Source organism: Ranitomeya imitator, chromosome 5 (assembly GCF_032444005.1).
Source record: "Ranitomeya imitator isolate aRanImi1 chromosome 5, aRanImi1.pri, whole genome shotgun sequence".
Classification (NCBI taxonomy): Eukaryota; Metazoa; Chordata; class Amphibia; order Anura; family Dendrobatidae; genus Ranitomeya; species Ranitomeya imitator.
In genome coordinates, this window is record NC_091286.1 from 365,752,405 (window position 1) to 365,769,483 (window position 17,079).

Genomic DNA, 17,079 nt, shown 5'->3' on the forward strand with positions numbered 1-17,079 from the left:
AGGTAAATTATACAGGTGCCCTGCCCTCCTTTTAGCCCCCTTAATGCTTTGCGCCAACTACCACTGTCTGCAACTCTGCATAGGAGCCCACCCCTGTTCCTCGCAATGCCACCAGTTTATTTATTATGACCAATTCATTGGCTGACATTTAGCCAACTATAGTATTTAGGCCTACTAACTGTCAGCCACTTATAACAGTTGTCCTCCGCTGAACAAAGCTATGCCACCTGAGTAACCCTGTTACCAATTGTGAACTGCATTTAGCCACCTTTTTTTATTTTAGGCCTCTGTCTGTCTGTCTGTCTGTCTGCGCCACACATTACAACTCTCCCCCCCTGAAACAAGCTAGGCCGCCGGGTTAGTCCTGGTAGCAGTTTTGAACCGTATTTTGCCACCTTTTTTTATTTTAGGCCTCTGTCTGTCTGGCGCACATTACAACTCTCCCCCCCAGAAACAAGCAAGGCCGCCTGGTTAGTCCTGCTAGCAGTTTTGAACTGCATTTTGCCACCTTTTTTATTTTGGGCCTCTGTCTGTCTGTCTGTCTGCGCCACACATTACAACTCTCCCTCCCTGAAACAAGCTAGGCCGCCAGGTTAGTCCTGGTAGCAGTTTTTAACCGCATTTTGCCACCTTTTTTTATTTTAGGCCTCTGTCTGTCTGTCTGTCTGTCCGCGCCACACATTACAACTCTCCCCCCTGAAACAAGCAAGGCTGCCTGGTTAGTCCTGCTAGCAGTTTTGAACTGCATTTTGCCACCTTTTTTTATTTTAGGCCTCTGTCTGTCTGTCTGTCTGTCTATCTGTGCCACACATTACAACTCTCCCCCCTGAATCAAGCTAGGCTGCCGGGTTAGTCCTGGTAGCAGTTTTGAACTGCATTTTGCCACCTTTTTTTTATTTTAGGCCTCTGTCTTTCTGTCTGTCTGTCTGTCTATCTGCGCCACACATTACAACTCTCCCCCCCTGAAACAAGCAAGGCCGCCTGGTTAGTCCTGCTAGCAGATTTGAACTGCATTTTGCCACCTTTTTTTATTTTAGGCCTCTGTCTGTCTGTCTGTCTGTCTGCGCCACACATTACAACTCTCCCCCCTGAAACAAGCTAGGTCACCAGGTTAGTCCTGGTAGCAGTTTTGAACCACATTTTGCCACCTTTTTTTAGTTTAGGCCTCTGTCTTTCTGTCTGTCTGTCTATCTGCGCCACACATTACAACTCTCCCCCCCTGAAACAAGCTAGGCCGCCGGGTTAGTCCTGGTAGCAGTTTTGAACCGTATTTTGCCACCTTTTTTTATTTTAGGCCTCTGTCTGTCTGGCGCACATTACAACTCTCCCCCCCAGAAACAAGCAAGGCCGCCTGGTTAGTCCTGCTAGCAGTTTTGAACTGCATTTTGCCACCTTTTTTATTTTGGGCCTCTGTCTGTCTGTCTGTCTGCGCCACACATTACAACTCTCCCTCCCTGAAACAAGCTAGGCCGCCAGGTTAGTCCTGGTAGCAGTTTTTAACCGCATTTTGCCACCTTTTTTTATTTTAGGCCTCTGTCTGTCTGTCTGTCTGTCCGCGCCACACATTACAACTCTCCCCCCTGAAACAAGCAAGGCTGCCTGGTTAGTCCTGCTAGCAGTTTTGAACTGCATTTTGCCACCTTTTTTTATTTTAGGCCTCTGTCTGTCTGTCTGTCTGTCTATCTGTGCCACACATTACAACTCTCCCCCCTGAATCAAGCTAGGCTGCCGGGTTAGTCCTGGTAGCAGTTTTGAACTGCATTTTGCCACCTTTTTTTTATTTTAGGCCTCTGTCTTTCTGTCTGTCTGTCTGTCTATCTGCGCCACACATTACAACTCTCCCCCCCTGAAACAAGCAAGGCCGCCTGGTTAGTCCTGCTAGCAGATTTGAACTGCATTTTGCCACCTTTTTTTATTTTAGGCCTCTGTCTGTCTGTCTGTCTGTCTGCGCCACACATTACAACTCTCCCCCCTGAAACAAGCTAGGTCACCAGGTTAGTCCTGGTAGCAGTTTTGAACCACATTTTGCCACCTTTTTTTAGTTTAGGCCTCTGTCTTTCTGTCTGTCTGTCTATCTGCGCCACACATTACAACTCTCCCCCCCTGAAACAAGCAAGGCCGCCTGGTTAGTCCTGCTAGCAGATTTGAACTGCATTTTGCCACCTTTTTTTATTTTAGGCCTCTGTCTGTCTGTCTGTCTGTCTGCGCCACACATTACAACTCTCCCCCCTGAAACAAGCTAGGTCACCAGGTTAGTCCTGGTAGCAGTTTTGAACCACATTTTGCCACCTTTTTTTAGTTTAGGCCTCTGTCTTTCTGTCTGTCTGTCTATCTGCGCCACACATTACAACTCTCCCCCCCTGAAACAAGCTAGGCCGCCGGGTTAGTCCTGGTAGCAGTTTTGAACCGTATTTTGCCACCTTTTTTTATTTTAGGCCTCTGTCTGTCTGGCGCACATTACAACTCTCCCCCCCAGAAACAAGCAAGGCCGCCTGGTTAGTCCTGCTAGCAGTTTTGAACTGCATTTTGCCACCTTTTTTATTTTGGGCCTCTGTCTGTCTGTCTGTCTGCGCCACACATTACAACTCTCCCTCCCTGAAACAAGCTAGGCCGCCAGGTTAGTCCTGGTAGCAGTTTTTAACCGCATTTTGCCACCTTTTTTTATTTTAGGCCTCTGTCTGTCTGTCTGTCTGTCCGCGCCACACATTACAACTCTCCCCCCTGAAACAAGCAAGGCTGCCTGGTTAGTCCTGCTAGCAGTTTTGAACTGCATTTTGCCACCTTTTTTTATTTTAGGCCTCTGTCTGTCTGTCTGTCTATCTGTGCCACACATTACAACTCTCCCCCCTGAATCAAGCTAGGCCGCCGGGTTAGTCCTGGTAGCAGTTTTGAACTGCATTTTGCCACCTTTTTTTTATTTTAGGCCTCTGTCTTTCTGTCTGTCTGTCTGTCTATCTGCTCCACACATTACAACTCTCCCCCCCTGAAACAAGCAAGGCCGCCTGGTTAGTCCTGCTAGCAGATTTGAACTGCATTTTGCCACCTTTTTTTATTTTAGGCCTCTGTCTGTCTGTCTGTCTGTCTGTCTGTCTGCGCCACACATTACAACTCTCCCCCCTGAAACAAGCTAGGCCGCCGGGTTAGTCCTGGTAGCAGTTTTGAACTGCATTTTGCCACCTTTTTTTTATTTTAGGCCTCTGTCTTTCTGTCTGTCTGTCTATCTGCGCCACACATTACAACTCTCCCCCCCTTGAAACAAGCAAGGCCGCCTGGTTAGTCCTGCTAGCAGATTTGAACTGCATTTTGCCACCTTTTTTTATTTTAGGCCTCTGTCTGTCTGTCTGTCTGTCTGCGCCACACATTACAACTCTCCCCCCTGAAACAAGCTAGGTCACCAGGTTAGTCCTGGTAGCAGTTTTGAACCACATTTTGCCACCTTTTTTTAGTTTAGGCCTCTGTCTGTCTGTCTGCGCCACACATTACAACTCTCCCCCCACCCCCGAAACAAGCTAGGCCGCCGGGTTAGTCCTGGTAGCAGTTTTGAACTGCATTTTGCCACCTTTTTTATTGTAGGCCTCTGTCTGCCTGTCTGTCCGTGCTACACATTACAACTGTCCTCCGCTTTACAAAGCTATGCCACCTGTGTACCACTCAAACAAATTTTGAACAGACATTAGCTACTTTTTTTATTTTAGGCCTCTGTCTGCCTGTCTGTCCATGCCACACATTACAACTGTCCTCCGCTTTACAAAGCTATGCCGCCTGTGTACTACTCAAACTAATTTTGAACAGACATTAGCCTACTTTTTTTAATTTTAGGCCTCTGTCTGCCTGTCTGTCCGTGCCACACATTACAACTGTCCTCCGCTTCACGAAGCTATGTTGCCTGTGTACTACTCAAACAAATTTTGAACTGACATTAGCCTAGTTTTTTTATTTTAGGCTACTGTCTGCTTGTCTGTCCGTGCCACACATTACAACTGTCCTCCGCTTTACAAAGCTATGCCGCCTGTGTGCTACTCAAACAAATTTTGAACTGACATTAGCCTACTTTTTTATTTTAGGCCTCTGTCTGCCTGTCTGTCCGTGCCACACATTACAACTGTCCTCCGCTTTACAAAGCTATGCCACCTGTGTACTACTCAAACAAATTTTGAACTGATATTAGCCTACTTTTTTATTTTAGGCCTCTGTCTGCCTGTCTGTCCGTGCCACACATTACAACTGTCCTCCGTTTTACAAAGCTATGCCGCCTGCCGCCTGTGTACTCCACTTACCTATTTTGAACTGCATTTTGCCTACTTACTTATTAAGGCCTACTAACTGTGTCTGCCTCCCATTACTGTTGTCCTCCACTGAACAAAGCTGAGCCTCAATTTTCATCCTGTGTCAGATATTTAACTGCATTTGGCCTACTTCTTTGGTTGGGCCTACAAATGGTGTGAGCCACAGCTTGGTGTTCTCCTCCACTTTACAAAGCTGAGCTTCAATCTTCAGGCTTTCGGCCTACATCACATATTACACTGAATTTGGGCTACTGGTTTGGTTGGGCGTACTAATGGTGTCTGCGGCTGCTTGGTCTTCTCCTCCACTTTACAAAGCTGAGCTTCAATCTTCTGGCTTTCAGGCTATATCAGATATTACACTGCATTTGGGCTACTGGTTTGGTTGGGCGTACTAACGGTGCCTGCCGTTGCTTGTTGTTCTCCTCCACTGAACAAAGCTGTGCCGCCTGTTTACTTCTGTTACCAATTTTGAACTTCATTTGGCCCACTTTATTACTTGGGCCTACTAACTGTGTCTGCCACTCATTACAGTTTTTCGCCACTGAACAAAGCTATGCCGCCTGTTAAGTCCTGTTACCAATTTTTAACTGCATTTAGCCTACTTTATTCTTTGGGACTATATCTGTGTTTCCTCCTCATCCTGCCCATTGGCCAGCCACTGCTACATGAGTCTGCTGGTACATTGACCCAGACCACGACATTCCCCTTGCACTCTACACAGCCAGAATGTGACCCTGATGAAAGTCAGGTTCCCCTTCCCGCATACTATACCACCTTACACGGGGGCAAAGAGGAAGGTGCAGATGAAAGTGCAGGTTCCTTCATCAGGTGGGGGGTCATACTCGTTGGTGATGTCACTGGCACAGGTCGCCTCATAGTACGCAAAAGTGTCTCTGCCGGTGGGAGGCGCACCCGCCGTCAAACACACCGCTGTACTTTGAGGGGCCCTGTGCCAGTGCCAATGCGAACGAGTGGGCCCCCCCCTACTTGCTCGGGATCACAGCACTTGCAAAGTTTCAATACTTACCTCTCCCTGCTCCACCGCCGAGACGTAGTCCGCATTTCCTGGGCCCACTAAAATCTTGAGCCAGCCCTACCCCCCACAACTTTAGCCAAATGACCGCCTGTTTTCAATGCCTAACTATTATTATAAAGTAAATTAAGATTGACAAGCTTAAGAAATAAGAATTCATATTTTTGGCATAAAAATGGGCACTGTAGGTGTTTTCCTGTCCTCCACTCACAGCCGACTTTGATTCCCCATTGACTTGCATTGGGTTTCGTATTTCGTTCGATCCCAGACTTTTCGCAATAATCAGCCAATTTCACCCGACCCGACTTTTGACAAAGTCGGGTTTCGCGAAACCTGACTCGATCCTAAAAAAGTAAAAGTCGCTCAACTCTAGTCGAGACCCCAGAGAAATTCCAACTCTGTGGGCGCCAAACAGTTATTTCTCCACACCGTTAAAAAGTAGCCCTAAGGCATAAATACACTTAATTGCCACCATTAAAAGGTGTATTAGCGCTTGTTAATGGGTTAAAAGAACATTACTCACACAGGCAAGGGGATGCAGAGTACACACAGTGGCTTAAAGGAACAGTACTCCACATTCTCTGGGTGCAGAGAACACATGGTGGTTTAAAGGAATATTACTCCCACAGGCGGGGGGTGCAGCATACATAGAGTGGCTTAAAAGAACAGTAGTCCCACTGGTTTGGTGGTGCAGAGTACACACAGCAGCCTAAAGGAACAGTACTCCCACAGGCTAGGTCTGCAAAGTACACATTTCGGCTTTTAGCATGGTACTCTCACACACGGGTTTGCAGAGTAGATACAGAGACTTTTAGCATAGTACCAGCACAGATATGGGTACACGCAGCATTGTGTTTGCACATTGTGCAGTCAGAATCTTTCCCTCACTCCAGCAGCTTCCTATCCCTACTCTATTAAGAGCAGAATGGGGCCGGCACTTGTGATCCTGCATTTATACAGTCCTGGTCACATGGTGTGCCAGTCAATCACAGCCAATATTTGGCATAGCTGTGATGGTGATGACCTTAGAAGTGCCCATAGTCTAAAACATGTGAACTGACTACAGTATTTCAGCAAGCTTTGCTAAACTGGCAAACCCGAACAATAAAAAGTCTGTGTTCAGGTAGCATGGATCCTGAACTTTCCAATTCAGGTTCATTCATCCCAATCTGCAGATAAATTGCATTTTTTAGGTGACATGTTCCCTTTAATAGAGCTCACATAGGAATGAAGTTATGTGGTATGCATCGTTATTGTAAAAAGAAATGAAGCATTATTCTTATACATTGCATCACTACAAATTGCATTAAAAGAAGGAATTTGGTACATGACAATTGACTGAATCCCTAAGGAGCTTGTCATGACATTGCCTCTATACAGTTGTTATATTAATACATGAATTCATGTTCCCTCCCAGCTTGTCAAGAAATCACATTGACAATCATTCTAAATGTCAAAAAATAGCACTGAAAACAGTTAACTCTCTGTACTCCAAAAAAGGTTAACAATAACATTATAATGATAATAAAATTTCAACATGAATGTGTTGAGTCCTTATGCATTTGTATGTGTTCTCTACCTCTTACAAAAGCAGTTTTGTTTAAATGCATCTTAGCTATATTCCAGTAAGATAACGCTTAGTTTCCAAGAAGGACAGCTGCGAACAATAACCATTTTCTATTTTTCTACTTTTAGTTTAGAGCCATATAAAGATTTGCACTGCGTACGGTGATGAGAAAACATAAAGGATATAGTAGGACTAGCTATTGAATCCGTTCTACGCTCAGGTGGCGAGCATTTATATTGGTATATGGTCTCCATCCTGGTATGTGCTGCTTCCATCCTGCGCCCTAATCTTGTCATGTGCTGCTACCATCTTGCGCCCCCTTCCTGTCTTGTGCAGCCCCATCATGTGCCCCCTTCCTGTCATGTGCAGCCCCCATCCTGCGCCCTCATCCTGTTTTGTGCACCTCCATCTTGTCATGTGCTACTCTCTTCCTGTGCCCTCATCCTGTCATGCGCTCCCATCCTGTGCCCCAATTTGGGTATGTGCTGCCCCTATCCTGGTATGTGCTATTCCAATTCTGTGCCCAATGCTGTAATGTGGTGCTCTCATCCTGCATCCCCATCCTGTCATGCTGCTCCCATCTTGCGCCCCCATTCTGTCATGTGCTGCTCCCATCCTGTGCCCCCATTCTGTCATGTGCTGCACCCATTCTGCGCCCCCATTCTGTCATGTGCTGCTCCCATCCTGTGACCCCATTCTGTCATGTGCAGTAAAAAGTCACTGGCTTGCTGAGCTGACGTATTTTCTATATATATTCAGTAGAAAGTGGCTGGATTGCTCCGCTGACGAATTTTATATATAGATTCAGGAAAGCGCGGACTGCTCAGGTACCGATTCCAGCGCCACAACCCTCCTGGGCCACAATCCTCTTTCCCGGATGCGCAACTTACAAAATGGAGCCTGAAGTGCGCTATACGCATGAGCCATTTCCAACGAAGGATTTATGTCTCAGCCTCTGGCCCGAATAGACCCCGCGGCAATACCAGATAGGTAAGTTGTTGTGCAGGAGATCGCGGTATGCGTTCAGTGCTTACGCATACCGCAATCTATTGAGCCACAATCCTCATCCCCGGATGCCAGAGGCATAGCTAGCTTCTGAGTGTAACCTTGATTACAACTGGGTGATGCACCCTAATAGTGGAGGAGAACCTCAGCAGATGGCAGCGATGTTACTGAAAATAATCTCTATATAAAGACTAATATTGATATTAACGCCATATGGCCAGTGGTAGATACCAGTGCTATAGAACATATAAGTGATCATAGCACAGTTACAAACAATGACTTACTGCTAACGTTCTTTCTGATGGAGTCGTTCACTTTTCATGTCTTTTCCATCTGGCCCAGACCGACATGACAACTTCTTCCAGCCACAACTCGGCTGCAGAGAAAACAACAAAGACACGTTTCACGCCTCATGTTTTCAGCCATCACCATCTATTCCCAAACTGCACAAACTCCTCATCCTGCTGATATCCCAATGCTGAGCCGCTGCTGCCGTATGTGTCCCTATTAGTGCACCTGCTGTGTGGTTCTCTGTGCCCTCTAAATTCTAAAGCAACCCTCTATAATATAGTAATGCCAGGTGCAAGTGCCCTAGAAATCAGTGCCCACATTTTGCCCCCTAGAAAGTAATATTGTCCTGTGTGCCCCTTTGATAGTCACAGTAACCCGAGTTCCCCTATAACAATAAGTGCCCATTTAACATTGAATAATGTCCCGAGTCCCCCCTATACAGCTTCCCTATACACAATATGATGCTCTCTTATACACAGTATAATGTCCCCTCACTGTATAGTACCACCCACACAGTATGCAGGCCCCTTAGTAGCCCCCAAACTGTTTGATGGCTCCAACACTGTAAGATGACCCCCTCACTGTAATCTCCACACTGTATGATGGCCCCCTAGACAGCCTCCATACAGTATAATGCACCAGAAAGTCCTCAATATAGTATAATGCACCACCATAGGACTCCATATAGTATTATGCACTCCCCATAGGCATACTCTATATTGTATAATGCACCCCCATAGGCAGACTCTATAGCATAAGGCAGCCCCCATAGGTAGACTCTGTAGAATAAGGCAGCCCCCACAGACAGACTCTATAGTATAAGGCAGCACCCCATAGGCAGACCCTGTATTATAAGGCAGCACCCCATAGGTAGACTCTGTAGTATAAGACAGCACCCCATAAGCAGACCCTGTAGTATAAGACAGCACCCTATAGGCAGACTCTGTAGTATAAGGCAGCACCTCATAGGCAGACTCTGTAGTGTAAGGCAGCGCCCCTCCCCCAACAGGCAGACTCTGCAGTATAAGGCAGCACCCCCCACAGGCAGACCCTGTAGCATAAGGCAGCACCCCCCACAGGCAGACTCCATATTATAAGGCAGCACCCCCACACAGACAGACCCTGTAGTATAAGGCAGCACCCCCACACAGACAGACCCTGTAGTATAAGACAGCACCCCCCACAGACAGACTCTGTAGTATAAGGCAGTACCCCCACAGGCAGACTCTGCAGTATAAGGCAGCACCCTCCCACAGGCAGACCCTGTAGTATAAGCCAGCACCCCCACAGGCAGACTCTGTAGTTTAAGGCAGCACCTCTCCACAGGCAGACCCTGTAGTATTAGGCAGCTCCCATAAAGAAAAACAATAATTAAATATCTTTCTTCTTCCTGGTTAAAACACTGCTCCCTGCTCCCACTCACCTCCAGACCACGGGCGCCGGGCAATGACATCATCGCGCTCCCTGTCAGTGTCGGCGTCGGTGACATCAGATGCTAACGGGGATGATGGGAGAAGGAGCGTAGCGCTCCTTCCCTCATCAATGCGGTCAGCTGCATCGGCTAGATGCTGTTACAGCTGACCCTGCAATGACATGTGGAGGGCCCACTGCTGGCATTGGCCCCCCCGCCTGCTCAGGGGCCCTTAGCAGCCGGACAGCAAAGTATGGAGATGGATTCTCCCTGCTCTGCCACAGAATGTAACTACCGGCACGCTGTGCATGCCAATACAGTTACAGTAGCATAGCTCCAGGTGGGCCCCCCTGCCCCCCTGGTAGCTATGCTACTGCCGGATGCATAACTCTGTGTGGTCCAGATTGCGTAGGCGCATCGCCATTGCACAGTCTATAAAGGCTTCGGACAGAGTGACTCTCCTAGCATTATATTATAGATGTGATGAGTATAACTCTAGGAAGTTCATGAATATTAATGCACCAATCATTTACATCTTAAATATTCCAATGCACGTTTGAGGCAGCAATTGTCAAGAATCAAATAAATGTAAATGATTATCAAGGTATTTAACCTTTTTTTTTTTATCAAGGACGTATTTCATATGTCCTTTCAGGATGGCAATTCAGTAAGTAAGGACATATGAGATACATCCAAGGACGTACGAGTTACATCTTCAGCAGTGATGAGCCAGTATGATCATTACTTGAGTTTCTCCGAGCATGCTCGGGTGGTCTCTGAATATTTCGGCATGCTTGGACATTTCATTTATGTTGACACAGCTACATAATTTGCAGCTGCAAGACAGCCTGAATACATGTGGGGATTGCCTGTTTGTTAGGGAATCCCCACATGTACTTACAGTAAATACTATATGCAGTTGTGTGAAGAAGTGTTTCCCCTATTCATTTGCATGTTCGTCACACTTAAATGTTACAGATCACCTAACAAATTTAAATATTAGACAAAGATAACACAAGTAAACACAAAATGCAGTTGTTAAATGAAGTTTTTTATTATTAAGGGAAAAAGAAATCCAAACCTGCTGGGCCCTGTTTGAAAACGTGATTGCCCCTCCGTTAAAATGTAAATTAACTGTGGTTTATCACATCTTTGGGAAGCTGGGTTCAAATTCCCTAGCCATTCTCAGGCCTGATTACTGCCCCACCTGTTCTCAATCAAGAAATCACTTTAATGCAACCTGTCTGGCAAAGTGAAGTAGTCCAAAAGATCCTCAAAAGCAAGACATCATGCTGAGATCCAAAGAAATTCTGGAACAAATGTGGAAAAAAGTAATTGAGATCTGTCAATCTGGAGAAGGTTATAAAGCCATTTCTATTGCTTTGGGACCCTACTGAACTACAGTGAGCGCTGTTATCCACAAATGGCAGAAACAGTGGGGAACCTTCTCAGGAGTGGGAGGCCGGCCGGCCAACCGAAATTACTCCATGAGTGCAGTGACGACTCATCCAATGAACTGCCGACCTCACTTTCTCAGTTAAGGTCTGTGTTAATGACGTCACCATAAGAAAGAGACTGGACAAAAGTGGCCTGAATGGAAGAGTTCCAAGACAAAAGCCACTGCTGCGCAATAAGAACATACAGGCTCTTCTCAATTTTGAAAGAAAACACCTTAATGATCCCCAAGACTTTTGGCAGAATACTTTGAAAACTGAACGAAACAAAAGTTTTTGAAAGGTGTGTGTCCCATTACATCTGGCGTAGAAGTAACAAAGTATTTCAGAAGAGGAACATCATGCCAACAGTAAAATATGGTGTTGGTAGTTTAATGGTCTCGTGGCTGTTTTGCTGCTTTAGGACTTGGAAAACTTACTTTGGTAAATGGAACCATGAATGCTGCTGTCTACCAAAAAATCCTGAAAGAGAATGTATGACCATCTGTTCGTGACCTGAAGCTGAGGAGCACTTGGCTCATGCAACAAGACAATAATCCAACCACACCAGAAAGTCCAGATCTGAATGGATTAAGAAAAACAATATTATGACTTTGGAGTGGCCTGCTCAAAGTCCTAATCTTAAAAATCAGAATCACTGTTTTTAAGTCTCACTGTCTCACAAAGAATGGAAAAGAAAGTGATCAAAACATCACATGGAATCCAAAATGAATTCCAAGTTAATCTAAAGGCATCTTTTAAAAAGTAATCTCATACATCAACAAAAATAAAAGAAAACCTGGATATAAAATGTCACTCAGAAAATGGCGACACAAAAATATAGAAAAAAGAAAACGAAAAGCAGCACAAGCAGATAATGTTCCTGGGTGCCATGCCTCCAAGGCAATGACCAAACCTCCATATACAGGCAAAAAAACTAAGGCAGCACACCAGTTCAGGGAGAAAAAAGATGGCTTTTTAATTGCCCAAAATGGCGACATTTTGGTTCAGCATTATGAGCCTTTATCAAGCAACAAACAAGTGGCAGTATTCACTTTTTATAGGTTTATACATTTACTTGATATGTGAGTTATAATACAATTAGGGAACATCTCATAAAACATATATGATATTCAGTTGATTGTGGTAATATATAGTATATATAATATACAATGTGCATATAAAGTGCAAATAGTGCATTCAATAGTGCTTACAGTGTGCATACAATCATAGGAACATTTAATTGCCAGTGGGTATGGAAAGTATTCAGACCCCTTTAAATTTTTCACTTTTGGTTTCATTACAGCCATTTGCTAAATTCAAAAAAGTTCATTTTTTCTCATTAATGTACACTCTGCACCCCATCTTGGCTGAAAAAAAACAAAATATCACATGGTCAAAAGTATTCGGACCCTTTCCTCAGACACTCATATTTAAGTCGCATGTTGTCCATTTCCTTGTGATCCTCCTTGAGATGATTCTACTGCTTCAATGTAGTCCAGATGTGTTTAATTAAACTGATAGGACTTGATTTGGAAAGGCACACACCTGTCTATATAAGAACTCACAGCTCACAGTGCATGTCAGACCAAATGAGAATGATGAGGTCAAAGGAACTGGCCAAGGAGCTCATAGACAGAATTGTGGCAAGGCAGATCTGGCCAAGGTTACAAAATAATTTCTGCAGTACTCAAGGTTCCTAAGAGCACAGTGGCCTCCATAATCTTTAAATGGAAGAAGTTTGGGACCATCAGAAGTCTTCCTAGACCTGGCCTTCCAGACTAACTTAGTGATCGTGGGAAAAGAGCCTTGGTGAGAGAGGTAAAAAAAATCCAAGATCACTGTGGCTGAGCTCCAGAGATGCAGTAGGGAGAAGGGAGAAAGATCCACAAATTCAACTATCACTGCAGCTCTCCACCACTCGGGCCTTTATAGCAGAGTGGCTCGACGGAAGCCTCTCCTCACTGCAAGACAAATGAAAGCCTGCACAGAGTTTGCTAAAAAACACATGAAGTACTCACAGACCATGAGAAATAAGATTCTCTGGTCTCATGAGATGACGATAGACCTTTTTAGTGATAATTGTAAATGGTATGTGTGGAGAAAACCAGGCACTGCTCATCACCTGCCCAATACAATTCCAACAAGGAAGCATGGTAGTGGCAGCATCATGCTATGGGTGTATTTTGCAGCTGCAGGGACAGGACGACTGGTTGCCACTGAAGGAGACATGAATGCAGCCAAATACAGAGATATACTGGATGAAAACCTCTTCCAGAGTGCTCTGGTCCTCAGACTTGGCCAAAGGTTCAACTTCCAACAAGACAATGACCCTAAGCACACAGCTAAAATAACAAAGGAGTGGCTTCAGAACAACTCTGACGCCCAATTATACACCTCTTCCCCTGACATCACCCCCACTCTAATTCAAAATACCAAGGATTGTCTGTCTGCTGTCTCTAGCATCATGTCCTCCCTCTATCTGAAACTAAATCTCTCCAAAACTGAACTACTTGTGTTTCTCCCTTCTACTAACCTCACTCTACCCAACATCGAAATTACCCTGGAGGGTTCAACCATAACTCCCAAGCAGCATGCCCGCTGTCTTGGGGTCATATTCGACACCGAACTTTCCTTTACTCACTATATCTGATCACTCACTCGCTCTTTGTCACCTGCATCTTAAAAACATCTCCAGAATCCGACCTTTTCTCACCTTTGAAACTGCTAAGACTCTTACTGTCGCTCTTATTTATTCTCATCTGGACTACTGCAACTCTCTTCTGATCAGTCTCCCTCTTTCCAAACTTTCTCCTCTCCAATCCATCTTGAATGCGGCAGCCAGGGTCATATTTCTGTCCAGCCGCTTCACCGATGCCTCCATCTTGTGCCAGTCATTACACTGGCTACCCATTCGCTACAGGGTCCAGTATAAACTCATCTCTCTCACCCACAAAGCTCTCCACAGTTCTGCACCGCCTTATATCTCCTCTCTCATCTCCGTCTATCGCACTACACGTGCCCTACGTTCTACAAATGACCTAAGACTAACATCCCCGGTAATCTGAACCTCGCACCTCCGTCTCCAAGACTTCTCTCATGCTGCGCCAGCTCTCTGGAATGCACTTCCCCAGACGATCAGACTGATACCTAACCCCGACCTATTCAAGCGCGCTTTAAAAACCCATCTCTTCAAACAAGCCTACCACATAAACTACTCAGTAAACTAACTTTGTCCTGTTCCCTCCTTCCAAATATTATCTGCATGTGAATCTGCACCCTGCTATTCATCTGTCTCCACACCCTCCATGCACATAACTGCACTTGATACTTGACTATTGCACTTAAACACACGGGCTGATGACCGGATCATGCAGCTTTGTATGAAAATCCCTATTTATTATAATTGCCAGACCTGAAATAACAATCACTTTTCACCTATTGTGTCTCCCCATTTCCTTGTAGATTGTAAGCTTGCGAGCAGGGACCTCACTCCTAATATCGCTGTTTAAATTGTCTTAACTTGTACTGAATTTATTTTCTGTACATGTCCCCGCTTAATTGTAAAGTGCTGCGGAATATGTTGGCGCTATATAAATAAAAATTATTATTATTATTTATTATTATAATTATTAACTCTGTGACCATTCTTGACTAGCCCAGCCAGAGCCCTGACCTAAACCCAATTGAACATCTCTGGAGAGACCTGAAAATGGCTGTCCTCCAAAATTCACCATCCAACCTGACGAAACTGACGAAATCTGCAAGGAAGAATGGCAGAGGATCTCCAAATACAGGTGTGAAAAACTTGTTGCATCATTCCCAAGAAGACTCATGTCTGTACTAGCTCAAAAGGGTACTTCTACTCAATACTGAGCAAAGGATCTGAATACATATGACCATGTGATATTTCAGTTTTTCTTTTTAATAAATTTGCAACTATTTCTACATTTCTGTTTTTTTCAGTCAAGATGGGGTGCAGAGTTTACACTAATAAGAAAAAAATGAAGTTTTTTGAATTTACCAAGAGGCTGCAATGAAACAAAGAGTGAAAAATTTAAAGGGGTATGAATATTTTCCATACCCACTGTAGATACACCTGTGCATTCTATTAATCCTAATGACTCACCCCATCTCAACAGCTACTAATATGAACTCGTTATTATCCAACACCTACTGCACGTGGCATCCCTTCCAAAGGCAGAAGAAAACTGCACTGACACATTGTGCCAGATCTGCAGCTCAAAGCAAGCAAAATATCCAGAAACTCATATACCAAAGTACATTCAAAGTCATACATTTGCATAATTTGTTCTCTCCAAAGCAGTTAATACAAACATTATATAAGATATAAATGAAATATAAGAGGTCAATCGACCCTATCTCCAATTTAAAAATAAATAAAGACTAAATCCATAAAGGCTGGGAAGGAGGACTCAGGGGCAATAGGCATCGGTGAATAAACTTTCTCATATATTAGTAGTCTTATAATTTAACTTTTGCAGCAATTCAATAAAAAAAAAAGATGGTGATCATGAAAAAAGATCATGATTTCATTTCTCAATTTTTCTTTGTTCCTAAACCTAAAGAAATTAAAAAAAAAACAAATAAGCAATAAAATTCTCATAAATGTATGTACACACTACATCAAAGGAAGATAATGAGTTGATAGAGAGTGGAAAATGGCAAACAACCTTTAAAGTGTAAAACTTAATTTATATTCTACATTTAAGCCTTTAGGTTTTAGAGTTTTAAGTCTGAAAATCCATTCTGGTTCTTTGGTTTTCAGCATCTGAGTCCTATTTCCTCCCCGTCTAAGCAGTGGGACATGGTCTATGATACGAAACTTAAGATGTCCATGTTCAACAAAGTGCTTAGGTACTGGTAAAACAAGTCTTTTCTTTCTAATTGTGTAACTATGTTCGATAATAATAATAATCTTTATTTTTATATAGCGCTAACACATTCCGCAGCGCTTTACAGTTTTTAATACGAGTTTTAAAATCGCACGTAGTTTCTCCTGCGTACCACAAGATACAGGGGCACTGCAATAAATACACTACAAACTCAGATGTGCATAGTGATGTGATGTTTTATAGTATATTTTTCTCCAGGAATGGGATGTTGAAAGGAAGATCCTTTTATCATATTTGTGCAATTAATGCAATTCAAGCATGGGAAGCAGCCTGTTACTTGCTTCCCTGCCATGTAAGTCTTTATGTTTTGATTCCTACTGCCAATATCAGACCATACTAGTCTATATTTTATGTTTCTCAATCTCTTAAAAGAAATAACAGGAGGGAACCGGTATTCTTCTACATTAGGAAGGCATTTGCCTAACATCGGCCAATGGCCTTTAATAATTTTGACAATGCGTCCACTTTCTTCTTAGAAAGTGGTAACCAACAGTATTTTTTACACTCATTGTTTCTCCCATATATTATTCAAGATAGAATCATGGTTTAAGGTATTGACTATTGGTCCATTTATTCAAAAGTTTATTGAGATAATTCCTTTGTTTGAATTTAAGTGTCATCTGTACTAGAGTAGTATTTAGAACATCATCATTGCTCACTATTCTTTTCACCCTTAAATACTGGCTAAAGGGGAGAGATTAAATTATTTTCTGTGGATGATGGCTCTCATATTTTAAAACATTATTTTTATCTGCGGGTTTAGCATATAATTTGGTAAACAACTGTCCATTTTCCTGCCTCACAAGCACATCAAGACACTGAATCCCTTTCTCTGAATACACCAGGGTAAATTGTATATCCACATCAAAACCATTCAAAAATTACTGAAATGTGTGTAATTCTGATATGGTGCCAGACCATGAAGGAGGACATCATCTACATAGCGCCACCACCCAACCACCTTCTGGATGCCATGTTAGCGCCCATGGTGGTTCCCCGCTGTTGTTCAAAAAATGTATCCCAAAGAGAAAATAATTGTTTTTAAGTGCAACCTCTAACAATTGTAAGATAAATTTGATTGACTCTTCACTATATGATGTACTAAGTAATTTTCTGTGTGTGACAGCCAACCCCTTT